The following is a 17,796-nucleotide window of genomic DNA, read 5'->3' on the forward strand; positions in this document are numbered from 1 at the left end:
AAGATGAACATTAGCCTTTTTGAATGATGTATTGAGACTGACATACATGTTTTTTGCTGGCCTTCATCAAGGAGGACTATGTGCCTGCTATGCAGGTGGAAGAACAATAAGTCCCCAAATCTCTTAGTTTGTTATCATGTGTGGAGAGATCAAATAAACGCCATCAGAGGTGAGAAGTAGTTAGTCATGTGATCCCACATTGTTGTCTCAAAAAGTTCATTTCTATTGTTTTGGGTTTTCAGTAAGCGTATGTAATTTATAGTCAGGGTTCATTTTTCTCCAGCAAGTCAGTAGTCAAATGCCTCATAGTGTGAGTGTGGAAGATTCTTGCCTTTTTTCCCCCAGGTCTCAGAAAAAAAAAATAGAAAAGCTGTCTTTCTGAAGATATTTAGTTTCCTTATTACTTCAGTTTGGGTCAAAGAAAAATTCTACTCTTAGAACTTCGACCTGATTTAATTTTCACTTATGGTTTTTAGGTGTCTATTTTTGTTAGCTATCTACTAGAATATGTAAAGTGTTTACACCAGAGGCTGAAACATGTAATAGTTAAATAAATATTAAAAAAGAGAGAGAATAAAGCAGATGATGAAGATCACCCCTCTTTTCCACCCTTGCCTCTGTGCTGAGCTAGGGACCTTTCTGTCCATTCCTCTTTCCAACCGTAATGGTTAAATGCTATGGCCATTGTGCTGTATGAGCCTTATAGTGTCATTGTGCAGTTAGTTTCCTTGCTAAGTAGAGAGTAAAATTCACAAGATACCTACTAAAAATTAGAATGGGTATGAAGATAGATACTTGATTCAGTTTTAATAAACATATGGGATGATTTTTTTTAATATGTCCAAACAGCAGTTCATCATCAAGTCATGAATACACACGGTAGATTGGTAGCTAACTCATGGTGCCCAGAGGATTAGACACAAGGGACCAGGTTTCATTGCAGATGAAGACTATTGGTCTGGGCTCCCTGGGCCTGCCAAAGTTCAAGAGCCGATCAAGGGAGTGAATAAAGAGCCAGTTTAAGACTAGAAATATTAAATTCTTCCATCTTTTTTCCCCAAATGCAGCATATGAGATCTGAGGCAACAGTCACATTAGAAAGGAAGGAAATATCTGTGATTACCTCAGCACAAAACACCTAAAAATCATAAGACATAGATAGCAGTCACTCTGAGCACCAGGAAAACTGGAACTCCAGACAAAAAAGGCTTAGCTTTGAGGAAATAGAAACAATGTTTTAGTCTCTAAAAAGAATTGATCAGAATGATACAAATAATTCTAAGTAAATTTAAAGTTATAAAAAAGGTTTTCTTAACCAGTACCAGAAGCAAAAGAGGATATGGTATGGTGCCAGGAACTAGGGCACCCATGTGTAACTGGAGACATAAAACATTTTTTAATTGTGTCTCTTCCCCAGGATCGCTTGTGAAATACCCAGTTCCCATTCACAGGGAAGACATTAGAGTAAAGCCAATCTAATATATGCCTCCAAACAGCATCCGAACTATCCAGAGAAGCGCCAAAACAGAAACAGCAGAACACACACATAGATGTAAGTCAGAAGAACCCATGAAGCAGGGCAGATGCAGACTGGCTGAAAATTTAGGCATTTTAGTGCAACATATGTAGTGTAACAGGCAACATGAAAAATAGAAGGAAAAATGTTCTTGAGAAAAAGAGCCAGGCAGACAGATTGAATATTACAGTTACGTTTGAAATTAAAATATAGTGTCTGAAACTATTGAGAATTTAAGGTTTTAATGAAGAAGGAGATATCTGTAATGTGACATAAGCAGATCTAAAGATTCTCAGTGTTCTGGCAATGCAGAAGGCTGCCAGGCATTCAATTGCTATATTTGCAAGTATGCTATTAGATCAATGACTAATTTGATACCAGCTGGATTGTGGAGCCAGCTGCAGTGCAACGCTGATAAGGAGAGAAATTAGACTGGAGAGATGCAACCAAGCACTGCAGATGTAAAATGAAGTCACTATGAGACCAGTGGATAAATGCAGTCAGTCAACAAGGAACCCCTGAAATAAAAGGTGTCATCACTTAAAGTTTGCTATAGTTGCTTCTATAGAGTTCTACCCACCTGTGGCCACAGGTCTGTACAAGCTTTGGTTTCAATTGGAAGGCAATATTCAAAGCAGTACCTCAAAGAAACAGGAGAGTCACTGTGATTGCTCCCTAGCATTCTAGCTGAATATAACATATTTGAAGAAAACAAGCACTTAGATGTTAAATTGAAGTTAGCACAAAACCCCACAAATCACGCTAGAGTCCACCAAAATGGAATTCTGTTAGTCTAGTAAAACTGTTGAAAAAGGCAATGTGGCAAAACAGAGAGCAATGTTGAAAAAGGCAATGTGGCAAAACAGAGACCACACACCCACAGAAAGTAATGCGGAGTGGATAAACGATCTACTAATGGTCAGAAAATCTTGGAGTAAACTGACCCCAAAATCACTGAACAAAATGCTGGAAGCCTGGGACATGTTACAGATTTTTTTCAGGGCAACAGAGTTCACTGTGATGTCAAAAACATGTTTTGGTGTATTGATCTGAATGAACAACATAGCCACTGTTTTGCTGCATATTTTGTCAGTATCTGTAGGCTTTTATGCTCATCAGTCTGAGCTTCTAGAGGTATTCCAGTTAATATGGACTAGGCACCCTTCCTCTAGTGAGTAGCTAGCTGATGGCAATCTAAACATAGGAAACAGAAATGTCAAAGAAGAGGCAATGCATAAGCAACTCCTAAATGGAAACCTCGACAGGAGTATTAATCTAAATGCAGAAACTTGAAAGAATCTGAGTCACCTCTGGGTGGCATCTGTTGATTTTTGAAGGACTTTGCTGCTGGCCATAAGAAACCAGGAGCCCCTCAGGAAACAGGCAGAACTCTTGACAAAAGGACAGTCCAGTCTTTCACAGAGAGGAACAACCGTTTATACAAATGTTTTGCACACTTGGCAAAAGCCTATGGATTTTTGCCATGGTCAATACAGAGCGACTCAGAAAAAGAAGTTAAAGGACCAAGGGCAAATAAAAGAGGAGAGGAGGAAAAAAAGATACCAGTCCTTAAATAGTAAGACTATTTCAAGGGACTGAGCTATGGTCTTCCACTTTAAAGAAGTGGAGTATCCCCATTACAGAATTGCAGAGCTTTAGGAGAACGTCCTGGTGATATAGAGCTCCTGTAGCAGCTCCTCTATCATTTTTCCCCACACCATGGTAGAAGTAGTGAATGAGTGTAAGGGTAAGTAAGAATGAAAATAGCATTTCTTCCAACATTGATCCCCAGAGAGCCCTTGTTTCTGAAATCAGTGAAACTAGGAATTTCTATCTTGCCCAGAAGCAACAGCTCATCTTGCTCCCTTCACATGCACAATGCACTTGTCTTCCAGAAGTAATGTACCACGAGTTACCTGATGGGCAGTATCTCACCTTTCAGACACCACCTGCTGCCTCCAGCTGTAGGCAGACCGGCACCCCACCTTTTTTTTAAACTCAGTTCAAGTGCTGGATGTATCCCTACAAAATAATGAACAGTACTGAGTCCTCCATAAAAGCAGATTAACATAGTTAGGCATTTAGTATAGATGCAAAGAGAATATAGTTATTTAAAGACACATATCTTCATTTAGTTCAGTTGTCTGTAAGATACATATCTATATACATGTATTTTGTCTAACAGTACAAATGCTAAATAAGTGAGCTTTGCTATTCCTGGCACATCTCAGAGCTACTCAGTGTATTAAAATGTTAAGCAATAAAATGTGTATTTCATGGAAAATGTTTCTGTTTGGCTCACATTAATTAAAATTCAGCTCTTCCTGTTAGAAGCTAGATTAAAAGGGAGGTAGAATATTGCTGGCCAACTGCAACAGGCAACAGCAAGTAGAATTGCTTATTGGGGGGGATAGGTGGGATACATGTGAGGGGCTTTTTGCATCTCTTTTAAAAACCATGTGTCCCTCAAGGTATTTCTTAGCTGAATGACAGGATATTCTTTCTCTGTGTACTAACCATTTCCACAGACAGTACTCTTCATTGCCATGGTAAACCAGCAGGTAGGAAATCCTGACCTTGGTGCTGAGACATGCTCACCTCCATAGCTAAAATTTTCCGGTTTGTCCCTGCATGTTTAAACCGTGAGGAACTATATTTCCTTCACTTTACCCAAGGGAATTCATGCCAGAAAATGAATTTTCTACCAATTTCCCCTGTTTCCTTCCCTTCAAACCAGTCACTAGAAATATACTACTATAATAACTTGCACATCATTTAAAAGCTGTTGTGCTCATGGGTGCCTATATGTATTCTGAACATCTCTTCAGTGTCTGGGTAACCTCCAAACAGGGAGATCCAGAGTGATGGGAGATCTAATGGTTTAGGCATTTGGTTTCATTAAAATCAGCGTAGACCATTTGGATCATGCATATGATTTCTTTGAGAACTTAATGTGGAGGTCTTATGAGAAAAGGCTTTTATATTGATATTTATGGTTTTATAAGGCTAAAAATAGCACAGAACACCCACCATTTCCAGTCAACTGCATACTGCTTTGCTCTCTGGCGTTTTCTAAATTCTTCCCTCCTGAAGCATATGGTCCTTTTTCCAGGTTTTTCAGACTGCTGCATCTTTGAATTCTTTTTGTAGCTATATCTTTTAGCTTGCTTACTTAATCTGCCAGGGCCAGAATTTGCTACCCCAGCACTACAGATTTTAACACCAGCAGATTCTGATTGAGTAAATCTCAGAACCAGGCACTCTCCCATGTTCTGATCCCTCATTGTCAGGTCATCCAACAGTTGAGGATCTTTCTGAAGTTTTGACCTTAACTCATCTGTTCAGGCATCTCAGCTCCTTGTCACTAGTCAGCAGTGACCTTGCAATTCATATCCACTTCTTTTGTGAGTCTGAATGTACAGCATCAACAATAGCTTGCACTAATGCCTGTTGTTGTTGCTTTGTATGGCTATAAGATATTTGGATCCAGATCTGTGGGCATGGTAGTCTTAGTTCCTAAATCCTTTTAAGTAGTGGTGCTGGCCAGCGTATTTTTGTGCACCCTGTGTTCAAGCTTCCCAGGGAAACTCCTGGAAACCAGTTATGTCTTCTGGTCTTTCCTAGGGAGCTGAGGGGTATAGTGTGATAGACTGACCTGTTATGGAACCTTATTTTATCAACTGGCATGGAAAAGCCTAGGAACTTAGCTACTGTTCATTTTTAACAGAGGAAAACATGACTCAATCAACCTTGGTATCCTGCCTCAAGCAGTGACGGCTCCTGGAAAACCTAAGATAAGATGAAGAAACACTCTCTTTTATATATACTTACATTAGTTCCAATAGGCTTTAGTTGGTGAGGTTTTATGCATTTCTTTCATATTTATCTTTTCTTTGCATGGTCCTCTAATTTTGTGTTCGCTTAAAATGGATAATTAGCTGATTTGACCACCAGGTGGCCTACTACACTGTGTTGTTAGCATATGCCCTAACTCACGTCTGGAGAAGGGTGCACAATAATATTTATTAAAACTTCTGTTGTTAGATGGCGTTATTCTGTGAGTGCAGGTGTGGCATTCGTAATCTTAACTTGGTCTTTTTTGTTGTACCAATAAAATGTAAATGTATTCATACTAGTGGGACTTTTTCAGGCCTATGAAATGTTTCAAAATTAAAAACATATATAATGACCTTAAAGATTTTTGCATGGTTTAAATATTCAGACCTTTTTCTTAAGTGCTTAATGGCTTTACCAAAGGACAGTTAACTTCTGCCTCTGCCATTTCTTCCACACTTTATTAAAAGAGGCAAAGAATAAAATCAATGCAATGACAATTCTTCAAACATCAGTACCAAATGCCAATCACCAATGAGCTGGAAAAATTACCTTTAATAGGGTTAATGTAGTGCTAGTGTAGTCGCTTAATGTACAAAAGCTCTATGGCCTGTTCTAAAATATGTATTCATTACTTTAATTTCTTTAAACTTCGGTTCTATAGCAACATATTATACCTCGAGCATAATAGCTAACGAAATGACCTAAAATAGTTGACTCAGATGTAGATTTGAAAAAAGTAACCTAATACTGTTAGGAACGTGGAGTGTCCAACAAGGTATACTTTTTTTTTTATTTTTATATTGCTCACTAATTATTATAAAATTATTGTTAAGCTAAGAAGTACAGCCACTTAAACTAGGAAGTGAAACCACTTTATGTCATTGAAGTGCAGATACCATTCACAAAGGTTCTGTCACCATAAAAATTGGAGTCACTTATTTTTCCTGATATCTTCAATAGAATGTATTTCTTCAAAAATCTGAAAAACACAGAATAAGCAATGGGATCTCATTCTTTCCTCCTCATCCTTTTCTCAGTTTTTTCCTTACATTTTTTCCATCTTCATTTGGAAGTACTAAGATCCCTACATATACAGCATAGCATAACAAACATCTATCAACCAGGCAGACAACAGTTAAAGTTGAAGACATCAATACACATTACTTTAAGCATATATCTTGTCTTAATGGGCACAGATCTTTCCAATTCGTATTTGAACTGCCAGACAGCTATGCATGGTTACCAGGATAGGCTTTCCAGAAAGCAGGACCAGAATGTCTAGAGAGAATGCCAGAAAGACAAAAGTTCATGTCTTCCCTAGTGTTCGGTATAGCTGAAGTAGATTCAAAATATCCTGAATTTGTTTCATATTACTTCACTTCTGGTTTTGTGTCCTAATATTTGCTGCTACTGCGGTCCTTTGAAGCATTTCTTTCCTTCTCAGATACATGCATATCTTTTCCAGTTTTCAAGACATGCCTTTTTCATCTTCTTTACATAGGATTCAGACATGAAAATAGCAATAACTTACCAGTCTCTAAATCCACTGACATTGCAAGTGTTATATAGATTTGAATATCGATGCTATAGTCACCAGTTTATCAGTCTGCTTAGAGCATAGAGATTAGCATTTCAGTGAGGCAACATAAGTCAACAAAAACTTGTGTTTTTTTTTTCTAAAATCCATTTCTGCAGTTTCATTGCAGTATCTCTACAGAACTATTCTTTTTTTAATTGCTGAAAGACAGGTTCTATTAATACACAGGCGTTATGCTGTGTACTGATTTCAGAGAAGCTCATTACAAAATGCTAAACACAAAGGGGCAGATTCCCTGGTCTGTCAAGATCACTTCACATTCAACTTTCCAATTTCCAAAGTGAATCTAGAGCAGTCAGTGGTATGCACTAGAAAATACTCTCCTTGTGGGTGAAATTCTCATTGATATCATCCACTTCATCTACTACTATGGTCTTTTTCTCCTGCTCCCCATCATCCTTTCCAGCATGAACAGAAGCAGGAAAAAAATCTCTAAGTGAACCAGGAGAACCTAACAAGTAAAAGCCAAAGCATGAGTACAGGCAATATTGTCCATAAGCACAAATTATTTTTCATTTGTATCAGTGCCAAGTTATTGGAAATTGGCTTTCTGACAGCCCTAGGAAGAATCAAGCCTTAAGAATGCCCAAAGTATGTGTATTTGAGTTCACCAGCCTCTGCAAAAATTGTTTGTCTTTTCTATGTTTTGGTTCTATAAATTGTAATCCCAGAAACACCAAACAGAGTTAACCTGAGATCAGTGCAAGTCATCTGGTTTCATGTTTGATTCTTGTAGTAATGTCATGCTTTCACAGGCATTCAAGCTATTGGCAAAGGCATAAGACGATAAACATCTGGAAGTTAAAATTAAACAAATTCAAACTAGAAACAAGCCATGCAATTTCTAACAGTGAAGGAAGCTGGTTATTTATCATCTTACCAAGGAATGCTATGAGTTTTTCATCATTTGCATCTTTAAATCAGGGCTGGATGCAATACCAAAAGATTTTCTCTAAGCCAGAAAGTTGAGAGCTTAATATAGGAAGAGAAGGTAAGACTATGGCACATTTTATACAAGTGGTGAGGTTAGATTATGACAATTTCTTGAACTTCAGATCTGTGAATCAGCCCAAGTTTTGTCAGAGAGTATTTTGGCAGAATTCCATTAGAGATGAGAAGATGCTTTCAGCTTTCATCATGCCAGCAAATAACAGAGTTCACATTTAGCAGCAGCATAAATCCTTGAAAACAGACACCTGAAATCAGGGAAATGGAAAGAAATCGAAGAAAAGTTTCTTTTGTTTATGTCTCGCTAGTTGTTCAGTAGACAAAATGAGTTCAGTGTCACTGCATTCATGTATTCTTTTAAAGGTAACTATTAGTGTTGGTTCCTAAATGTCTTGTAGAAGTCAAGATTTATTGAATTTAGAGCTGAGGTATTTTCTACGATGACTAAAATATATCGTAAGTACAATAATTGATTTTTTTTTTCAGTCTAGTGTGCAGCAAACAATGTTAAGTAGTTCTGAGCTCAGACAATATATCGTGTCGGGCAGAATGCTGGAGCAGATCTCAAAAGACTTGTGTTCCCACATCAGAGATCTTCCCTGACAACAGACATGGTGTCTTTCTGTATCTCAGTTTCCCATTTTAAATGGAGAATAATATTTCTCCACTTCACAGGACTCTTGCAAGTCTGCAGCTATTTGGAGCATAGGAATGGCAAGATTGAGCCTGCCTGTAAAAGGCTGCATTAGGGATATCCTTGCTGGTGGCCATTTGGAGAGAGGCTAAGTGTCTTTCCTAGGCACAGCAGCTGTTGGAGGTACAGAGAGACTGGCGTTCAGCATGTCCTGCATTGTTTAATTTCCAACATTTCTGGGCAGAACTGAAGTTCATAGTAACACCTCACTCCATCACATCACAGAATAACAGAGTGCACATTTCTGTTCCTAGTGGTTCATCATCACACTGGACATACTCCTCGGAAGTTACAAGGCTTTTAAAGAACAAACCCAATGTCACACGCAGGTGGCAGAAGCAGGATTTCTTTGTCTTTTTCCCTTTTCTTTTCCTATTATATGTGTGATAGTTCCTCTCATTTTTATTGCTTAGGTTTTGTCTGTCTTAAATTATTTAAAATATTAAGATATTATTACATTCAGAAAGTCCATTTTTAGAAATTGACTCAGAGTCTAATTTTCTAAGACTCTGGAGGTTAAAAAAAAACCTTATAATTTATCATGTATGTTAGTTTTTAGAAGCAATGACCACACTGATACAATCCTTTAAATATCATTCAGCAAATATAGTGGTGTTAAGTGTTCTGGAATTGAAATACATCTCAGAAGAAGTTTTTCTACCTTCAAGGTAGTCTGGCTCTTGAAGAAGCTGCTTGGGCTTCTTCGTAATAGCATTATGCTGTTTCGATCACCAGTGAGGAAGAGAGAAAGCATCTGTGTTAAACACCCATAGGTCCATCAGGGTGTTACCAGTCTCAGATATTCTGAAGAAGGCTAGTTGCTAGCTCTTGCTGTTCAGTCATCTTTATACACTTAGTTAGTTTCAGTGACTATTGAACTTCCTATCGATAAGGCAAAAAATGATCACTGCTGTAGAATTTGCTAGCAAAGCTGTTAATACTGTAAAAATTAAATATTTTCTTCCATGTTAAAATAATTCAATGACATTTGTGAGGTGTACAACTTCTTGCCAACTCTTCTAATTTAAAACATTATCTGTTTGAGGAAAACATATGTTAGAAATTTTTAATTCAGTGATAGGAAAGGCACTAATGAAATATGCATGTATGAATTTTGTATTGCATAAGTTTCCTCTTTCTTGAAATATGATTAAAAGCCAAACATCTGGATTATGTTTAAAAAGCTTGAATTTCCAGTTTTCAGAGAGATTCAATCTATTTTGACACTGTACACTTAGCCTTAACATTTTCAGCATGCTGTTAACATTACTTGCTATTGTAAAAAAATAAGTTCAGGTTTAAACAAAGTTGGACTTCTCGTAATGCTAAAAATGTTTTCTGAAATAGCTGTTTCTGCAGCATTCACACAGCCATAGTTTAGGCTGTGTCAGCAGTTCCTCTATAAATTTGCTATTGAAAGCGGTTTGTAGTTGATCATAAAAATAACTTTTCAACTTGAGAGTATTTTTTCTTTTATTATAAAAGTACTATGTTTTTCCTAGAATAATATTAAAAATGAAATATTGAGTTCTTAAGAATTTTTAAAATTCAATATAAAATGTGATTAGCCTACTGTTAACAGATAATGGCACTGGGATGCCAAATTTTTCCTTTTGTTTTAATAACATTAACGTGTACTGGAAAAGTGAATAGCTATTATCTGCTATGTCTCTTGAAGGGTTCAGGATATGTCTGTCTGGAGAGGATAATAAATAGTTAACTATATAACTTTATTTTTAACATGTTTTAACAATAGTTTTGATGCGGTACATTGTAATGGTATTGCTATAAGAGGAATTACGGTGATTGCCAGTGTTTTAGATAGTCAGTGGAGATGTTTTAGCACTCCTAGTGGACCTGCTGCATGTGCCAGCTTTGACATAACTCAAGGGAAATTATAAGGAACAAATCAAATAGCACATTATAAAAACTATTAGCTTTCACTTTACTTAATACAGTACAAGATGTGCATTTAAAATAAAAATGACATTTTTCATTATAACTTTGGGGCAGATTGAGAAATCTGCTGTCAACACGCTTTCTGATCAGCAGAGGCCCTGGATGGGCCCTCAAACAGGTATAAATTCTGTCATGTAGAAAAAAGTTCAAATACTTTAAAGAACATGTTGTTCCTCTAGATACTACAGGTCATGAGAACTCACATCCACATGTTCTGAGGTTAGAGACTGAGCAAGCTAAATGCAGATTCTGTCTGGTCTTGACTTGAGGTCTCTCACCAGCCTGCAGAGATTGCAGGGCTATCACCACAGGCCAGGGATCATTTTCTTTTCTGACAGCTGACAAGGTCTAGTAATGTGGATTACTAAAGCCACCATGCCTTAAATGGTGGGTGTACTGATCTTTGTGGATTCTCCTGTCCTTTGGTGGAGACTTTGAGTTCTGCCTCTGTTGGTCTGTGGAACTTAGATTTCCACTTGGCTCTTTTTGCAGTGGGGAACCCCTTCTTCTATGAAACAGTATAGCAAATAGGTAAGAAGAAGAAGGATCCAGAGGTATTCTACCCTCAAACATATCCCACTAGGTATTGCTAGAAGGGAGGATAATTTATTTGTCGATTTTCAGTCAGACTTCACTCACGGGAGGCTATTACTGACCACCATTAGCATTCTGACTGAGTAACAATGGAGTAAGGACTTCAGAAGAGCCAGTCTGTGAAAGATAAATGGGCAGGAATATCCATTTCAAAATAGAATGATGCCTGTAACACATGGCCTGACAATAGTTGGTGCATTTGGAATTAGATCTTTGTGTAGAGGAGTTCCAATTTTGTGTTTCATGCATACTGCAGAAGAAGGCACAGCTTAGCAGAAGGGAGGATAACAGGTTATAAATTACTTTCTTTGATTATCTTCTTCAAAAAATCTCCATAATCTTACATTGCTGTATTTTATTTTGTAAAAGTGTAAATGTAAAAATGTAGCTATATGAGATTTGGTACATGTAAGGTCAGCATTTCAGAATACCCAGCCAAGGATGGAGCTGCAACTTTTTTTTCCAGGCCAAACAGTTTCCCTGCCTTCAAATACATTTTCTGCTCAGTAATGGGTTAACTGCAATCTACACCAGTATTTTGGAATCTCCCTTACTCTGTGTTTTTTTCCTCAATAAATATACCTGAGCACTAACCCAAAGGTATAGTAGTTATTAATTCCTAAAGAGCACTATTTTTTATTTATTTAATATCAATTATTCTCCAGACAAATAAATAAATATAAATTAAGCTAAATCCACGTGTGATATGTTAAGCACCTCTGTAGGTTGTATCTGTATTAGTCTGTGCCAAAAGTCACACCTCTGGTGCAAGGTGTGAAAAAACCCTCAAAGCTCTAACAGCATTGTTGCAAGCAATACAAGACAAATCTCAGAAATTCCTTCGTATATCAGCCAAAGATCCCAGTAAAACACATAGTTTATGAGATCAATAGGTTGTTATAACATGAAGTGCACCAACTCTGTGGCCCTACCTGAACTACGCTATAACCTGTATTGTGGGACCATGTTCCACCATCATCTGCTAGGGTTTGTCTTTATTTGTAGATGGGCAGCAGTTTCTAGACCTAGCGGAATCTCATGCACCTGATACTTGATTACCCTTGCTATATGAATTCAAACTGCTGTATTTTGGCTATATGTTCTTAGAAATTTAATTATATTTAAAATCTGGTTAATAGTGTAGTAAATAACTGGTATTGCTACAAAATTGCATTCTGAAGGTACTCGGATTGAATTTCAACAGAAGTTGACACTCAATTAAAATTTCCATATATCTAGTGAATTAGTCAGTTCTTGGCTGCTATATTAAGGTGGATGTCTTCCTGCTTAACAGAACATTGAGCAAGACAGGCAAAACGCATAATAAAGCCAAATCAAGACTTAATATACCCACTCAAATTTTTATTGTTTGTATCAAGTAGTAAGCTTGCAGAACAAACCCAGGCATGTGGATCAAAAAAAAATTAAATACTCAGTATTTAAACAAAATTCCTCTATATTTAGAGTAACGAAGCTGAAAAAAAAAGAGAAACCCTTAAAACTTCTTACTGAATTACTGCCATCAGCCAGTAGATCCATGGGGCTTGTTCGGCTAAAAGCCACAACAGACTTTGTAATGCAATGATGTAATCTTGGCTTTGTGTCATTTATATTCAACCTAAAAAAACAATTTTCCTGAATAGACAGGCTGACAACAATATTGTTCAGTGTTGGTTTTTATTTGGATTGTTTCCAAATGGTTCATATGCCTCCACAGCAACACCCCATGCCCGCTTAAGTTTTCACTCTGAATTCCGAAGTTTCCCCTTTTTCCTCGCATTTTATTTTGCTTTTAGAGTCCCAGTTATGTTTGTGAAACTAACCAGCTCGGCCACAAAATTAGGATGTATCTTGCAGAGTGCATTCATTTTACTTTTTGCATATTTTTCCCGAGGTCATGTCAAGGTTAGTTTGAATTCCATCCTACATTAAGACTTCTTTCACAGCTATTTAGCTCTGCAGCCTACTCCCCGCTGGGGTCTGCCCCTTGGGCACGTCAAAGCTTCAGACCTGACAAATCACACACAGATGAAGCTGTACAGTTTTTTAAACAGTTTCATCAGTAACGTGGTGTTTTTTTTTTTTTTTTGCCTTTACACTATACTTTTTTTTTTTTTCCACTGGAGTTTATTCTCTGAATTGCAATATCCTGAAGACTGATCTCCGTATGGAAAATTCCCTTGCACAGGCGAGTTGTAAAATAGAAACGGCGTTGTACAGTACGTGCCACTCACAGCCTCCCAGAAACCGAAAGCACTGCAGATCCTCTTAATTAGTAACAAGCTATAGCTCCTTGTCTAATAACTGTAATCGTATTGTTAACATCTATTTGCACAGAAGAGCCTAAAACTATAAAGGCTGATAAATATTCAAAATTTATCGTCCATATTGCAAACCCGTTAGTTATCCAGGAGAGCTGTTAGTTGTTCACAGGAATAAACTTCTGTCTTCCTTGGGATTACTCAGATGAGTAAATGTTCATCGGTGTCAAGAAATGACGCTGTGCTTTAGCAGCAATCCTTATGGGACTTGGGAAATTTTAAGTGGGTGTATATGTGTATATATATAATTAGCTTCACAACTATATGCAGGGCTTTCACCACCTACATTCATGCACAGACACACCCCCCCATGTATATGTCTCTGCACAAAAACCGGCTTGAAGTGTATAATGCAGCTTGCGGGTGAAAATAAATTTTCTAAAATTCTTAGCTGTAGACTGCTATCTGTATTTTAGCGTTTTGTGAAACTAATGGTGCAACACCATTTCCCGTTTAATTGATGAAGTTAAAATGCTTGGCTGCTAATGAGTGTATTAGCAAACAATATACCCTTAACAAGCTTAAGCAGCTCAGGATTTTAAAAAGCAGCTTACTGTCCTCCTCATTTTTATAAGACAAAATGTACTGCCTTCTACAAATTGCTTGATCGACTGATGAAGTACTATAATTATAGTTGTATTGCAGTTTTGACAAAGCCACAATAACAGATTGTAGTTTAGTCCCCACTCTAGGCACACAACTCTTTGCATTACAAAACCCAGTTTTACTGGTCTAATTCTTACCGAGAACAAAAGGCACCTGGAGATGTTAACTATATACTAAAAGAAAACTTGGAATCTAGGAAATAATAATATTGAAGCATGACTTTTCTTCTCGCGGTTCGTTCATTGGGAATGGTATCTAATGAAGAGCTGTCTAAAGGCTTGCTTGTTTGGAACTAATTAAAGACAGATATCCTAAATAGAAAAAGGATCATGGGAATTACATTAGGTGTCTGGAGACTTGTTATTCTTTTGGTACTCTGAGTAGATTGTGGAAGTTGTTAGGGATTCAAGAAATAAGGCAAGCTAATAAAAAGTTCTATTTTTCTGGTTATTGGCCAACTATTGTATTTTTGTTTGCAATAAGATTTGTGCCAACAGGCTAGGGGCTTGAATAAAACATTTAAACATTTGTGCATTAACACATTATGGTGAAAAGAGAGTCTTGTGCTTTCACTCAGTGCATTTCAGCCTTCAATTAATGTGAAAGCACTACAATGCCTATGCAACTTCTCTTGCCTAGTGGTGCACCATTTATCATTGCAGTTTTACATTGACCTTGACACCCACTTCATTAGAATAAAGATTGTCTACCATTTAGGTTACATTGTTCCTCTGCACAGAGACCCCATGCAAATTTCTGTTCAGATAGAAGAGCTGTGAGCCTGTCAGAGGTCATCTGCATTAAATGATTGCAGCTATTTTCCAACTGCTTCTTTTCATTCTACTCAATTCAGGCTAGGAGGATCAATCAAGCCCTCTGCCTGAAACAGTGGGACTGCTGGGAATATAACTGTTTTTGGTAGTAGTGGATATGCCCTAAACAGTATTAAATATTTAATATAAATTCATTAAAGGGCATACAAAGTCTTCAAAAAGATATTACATTTATAGTAAAATTTAAAGGGTTGGGATCACCTTCCTTAAAAAAAAAGGCAGAACAATGGGTACCGACTGCATAATTTTTTAATGTAGGCGAAATTTAGTTCATGAAGTTACTTAATATTTCTTTCAATGTGTTTATTTCTCTAGCTGCCACAGAAAGGAAAGCATAGCAGAGGTGTAATCCACATTTGCTACTTTCTGAAACAAAAAAGCAAGGTGTCTGCAGGGGTTTAAGACAAAAGTGCTAAGATTTGTTTTGTTTTACAGGCATGCACCCATACGCACATGCACTCTCACACAAATACATATTGTACTATTGTGCTTATTTGTAGGGGAAAAAGCAAATGGAAATAAGTTAGCGCTCTCCTTCTTGAGTTTTCTGAGTGATATAATTGGAATTAAATTATTAATGGGAGATACTTAAAAAAGATTGTTTTATGATCTTCTATTAGAGAATTTGCAATTCATTTTAATATTTGTAGTTTGATTTATATTAAAGATAATGCAATCTATGTCCAATTAACAATACATAGCCAATGTAATATGATTTCCAGATCATGCAAATGGAATAAACTAGAAGAGGAAAAACTGATTCTTAACCTCAGATGTAATTTGCTGTGTGAGTCCTGGCAATTTTAAATGACATTGCACTTTTTAATTTTTCCAAAGGCTCAGCAGCAAATTTATCCCAATCAAGAAAGCCTATTATTAATTTACAAGGACAATTGTAGGAGTCTTTATAATTTCCCTGTGCAATTATTTGCCATAAATTGCTAATAGTGAAATACATGAAGTTTGCAAGAAACAGCAACTGCTATTTATCTAGACAGATTGCTCAGCCCAGATCTTGAATGCTGTCCAGAGGTTCTAGTGCTATTGACAGCGTAAGAAATATAACCAAGCTTCTGGACGGTTTCTAAAATGTTTCACACTGATAGTACCAAAAAGGTAGAAGCATTAAGAGCTATTGTGAAGGGTAGGCTGGCCTCTAGCAGATTCCTTCACTTTGCTTGTATACAGCTGAGCTTTGGACCCTGGACTTTAGAATAAAAAGAGTCTTTGTTCATCACTGAATGGCATTAGGCATGGGCTTCCTAAGGGGCCACCATGAAGCCTAGCATGAAGAGTGCAAACATTATCCAGAAAGCAAAGTGAGAATGTGTGTGAAGAGATGATGGACAAATATTGCTATATGTGCATTACTATACGTTTATGTATATTTATATTACTTATTTGGTGAATTTGCTTGCAGAGTATTCTTTACTCAATTTTATGCATGCAGTATATTTTGCAAATGTGTGCCAACGCTGACTATGCGTGCACATACAGACACTGACCATGCATGTGTATGTATTTGTGTCTGCAGCAGTCAAAACAGCCCTAAAGGCAAGTTTTTAAAATTTAAAGATACAAACCAGGAAAAACTAAAATTGCAGGTCACTCAGTTCTGATTTCAGTTGTATATTATACAGTGCCATTTGACTGAAGATACTTTGTTAGTATGTGAATGATGGAATGCAGAACATCTACAAATAGCACACCCTTATTCCAATAATGGAGAAAGTTCACTGGCTTAATTCTTCTGTACTTCGTAGCCATAGCTCCACTGTGTGTTCAGTATGTCTAGTCTCTTTTCACTATAACCAACAGAAGCACCATACAAAAGTCTTACAATGGATGTCTTAATCTCTCTGTGTGCTTTTAGAGCATTATTTTGAATTCCATCATGCAGGCTTTTTTTTTTTCTTTCCTCTTCTGAAGTTTTATTACAACAACAGAATTCCCAGGGAGCTTTAGGGGCAAGGTTCGCATAATATTGCCCTAAAGTTTTGCTCGAGGGGTAGAATCCGTACCCCAGTCCTGATCATCTTTTTGTGGTGTTTCTCTTTCTGAAAGATGCAGTGCGCAGCCTTACCGAGTTGTTAACTGTGTACAGATTTTTTTATTGTTTACCAGACAGTGCACATCTACGAACCTTTCATGATGATTTCTTTCTCTGACCTCTCAGTGACTAGGCATCTTGTTCCTTAACACTGAGGGAGGCTGAAAAATGCTTGAGTTGCTCAATGTGTGCCTTCTATACCAGTTTCAAAATGGCTTATTCTTCTGGTTTCCATGGTGACAATTAACACTGTTACAAGGCATTGTTCCAGTCTCCATTTGGGCAGAATTTTCGGGTGTGATTTTTCACACAAAAAATGTTTTATATAATTTTTTAAAGAAAAAAAAAAAAAGAAAAAAAAAAAAAAAGGCACAGTTTAGTATAAAGTGTCAAAAAATGTGTCTCAATCAAGCCTGCCTGGATTTCTTAGAATATTTTTATCAGGGGAAGTAAGGTTTTAACTTGCTTTGTTTTGAAATTCAACTTCTCGTGCTTTAAATATTTTTGCCAAACTTATTCACGGATAACTGTTACTGCCTTTTTTTAAACTCCACTCTTTGTGCTTTGAGAAATATTGATCGTATTGAGTGAGAAGGAATAACAAGCCAAAATTCTTTAACTTACATAACAATGTTTTGGATTTCTTTTGAGTGGCTTCAGGAACACAAAACCAGCCAAGCATGCACACAGCTAATCACGCTGTAAATATTTTGCAGTTTTTCCAGTGTGGTGTTGTTTGGGGTTTTTTTCCCAGTTTTTTAATATGACAGGTGTTGTTGGAATTAAATATTATTAATTTATTTATTATTGTGGCTGTTGCGTGAAACCTGTGACTTTAACT

The 17,796-nt window shown here is 37.0% G+C and overlaps 1 protein-coding gene across 2 annotated transcripts in view; it reads left to right on the forward strand.

Annotated features, from left to right (window-relative positions):
* The window catches only part of AKAP6 (A-kinase anchoring protein 6), a 292,127-nt gene that overhangs the window by 218,559 nt on the left and 55,772 nt on the right, over positions 1-17,796 (forward strand). The window lies entirely within an intron of this gene.

This window comes from Nipponia nippon, unplaced genomic scaffold (assembly GCF_047370975.1).
Source record: "Nipponia nippon isolate SJK-2023a ecotype South Korea unplaced genomic scaffold, ASM4737097v1 scaffold_11, whole genome shotgun sequence".
NCBI lineage: Eukaryota > Metazoa > Chordata > Aves > Pelecaniformes > Threskiornithidae > Nipponia > Nipponia nippon.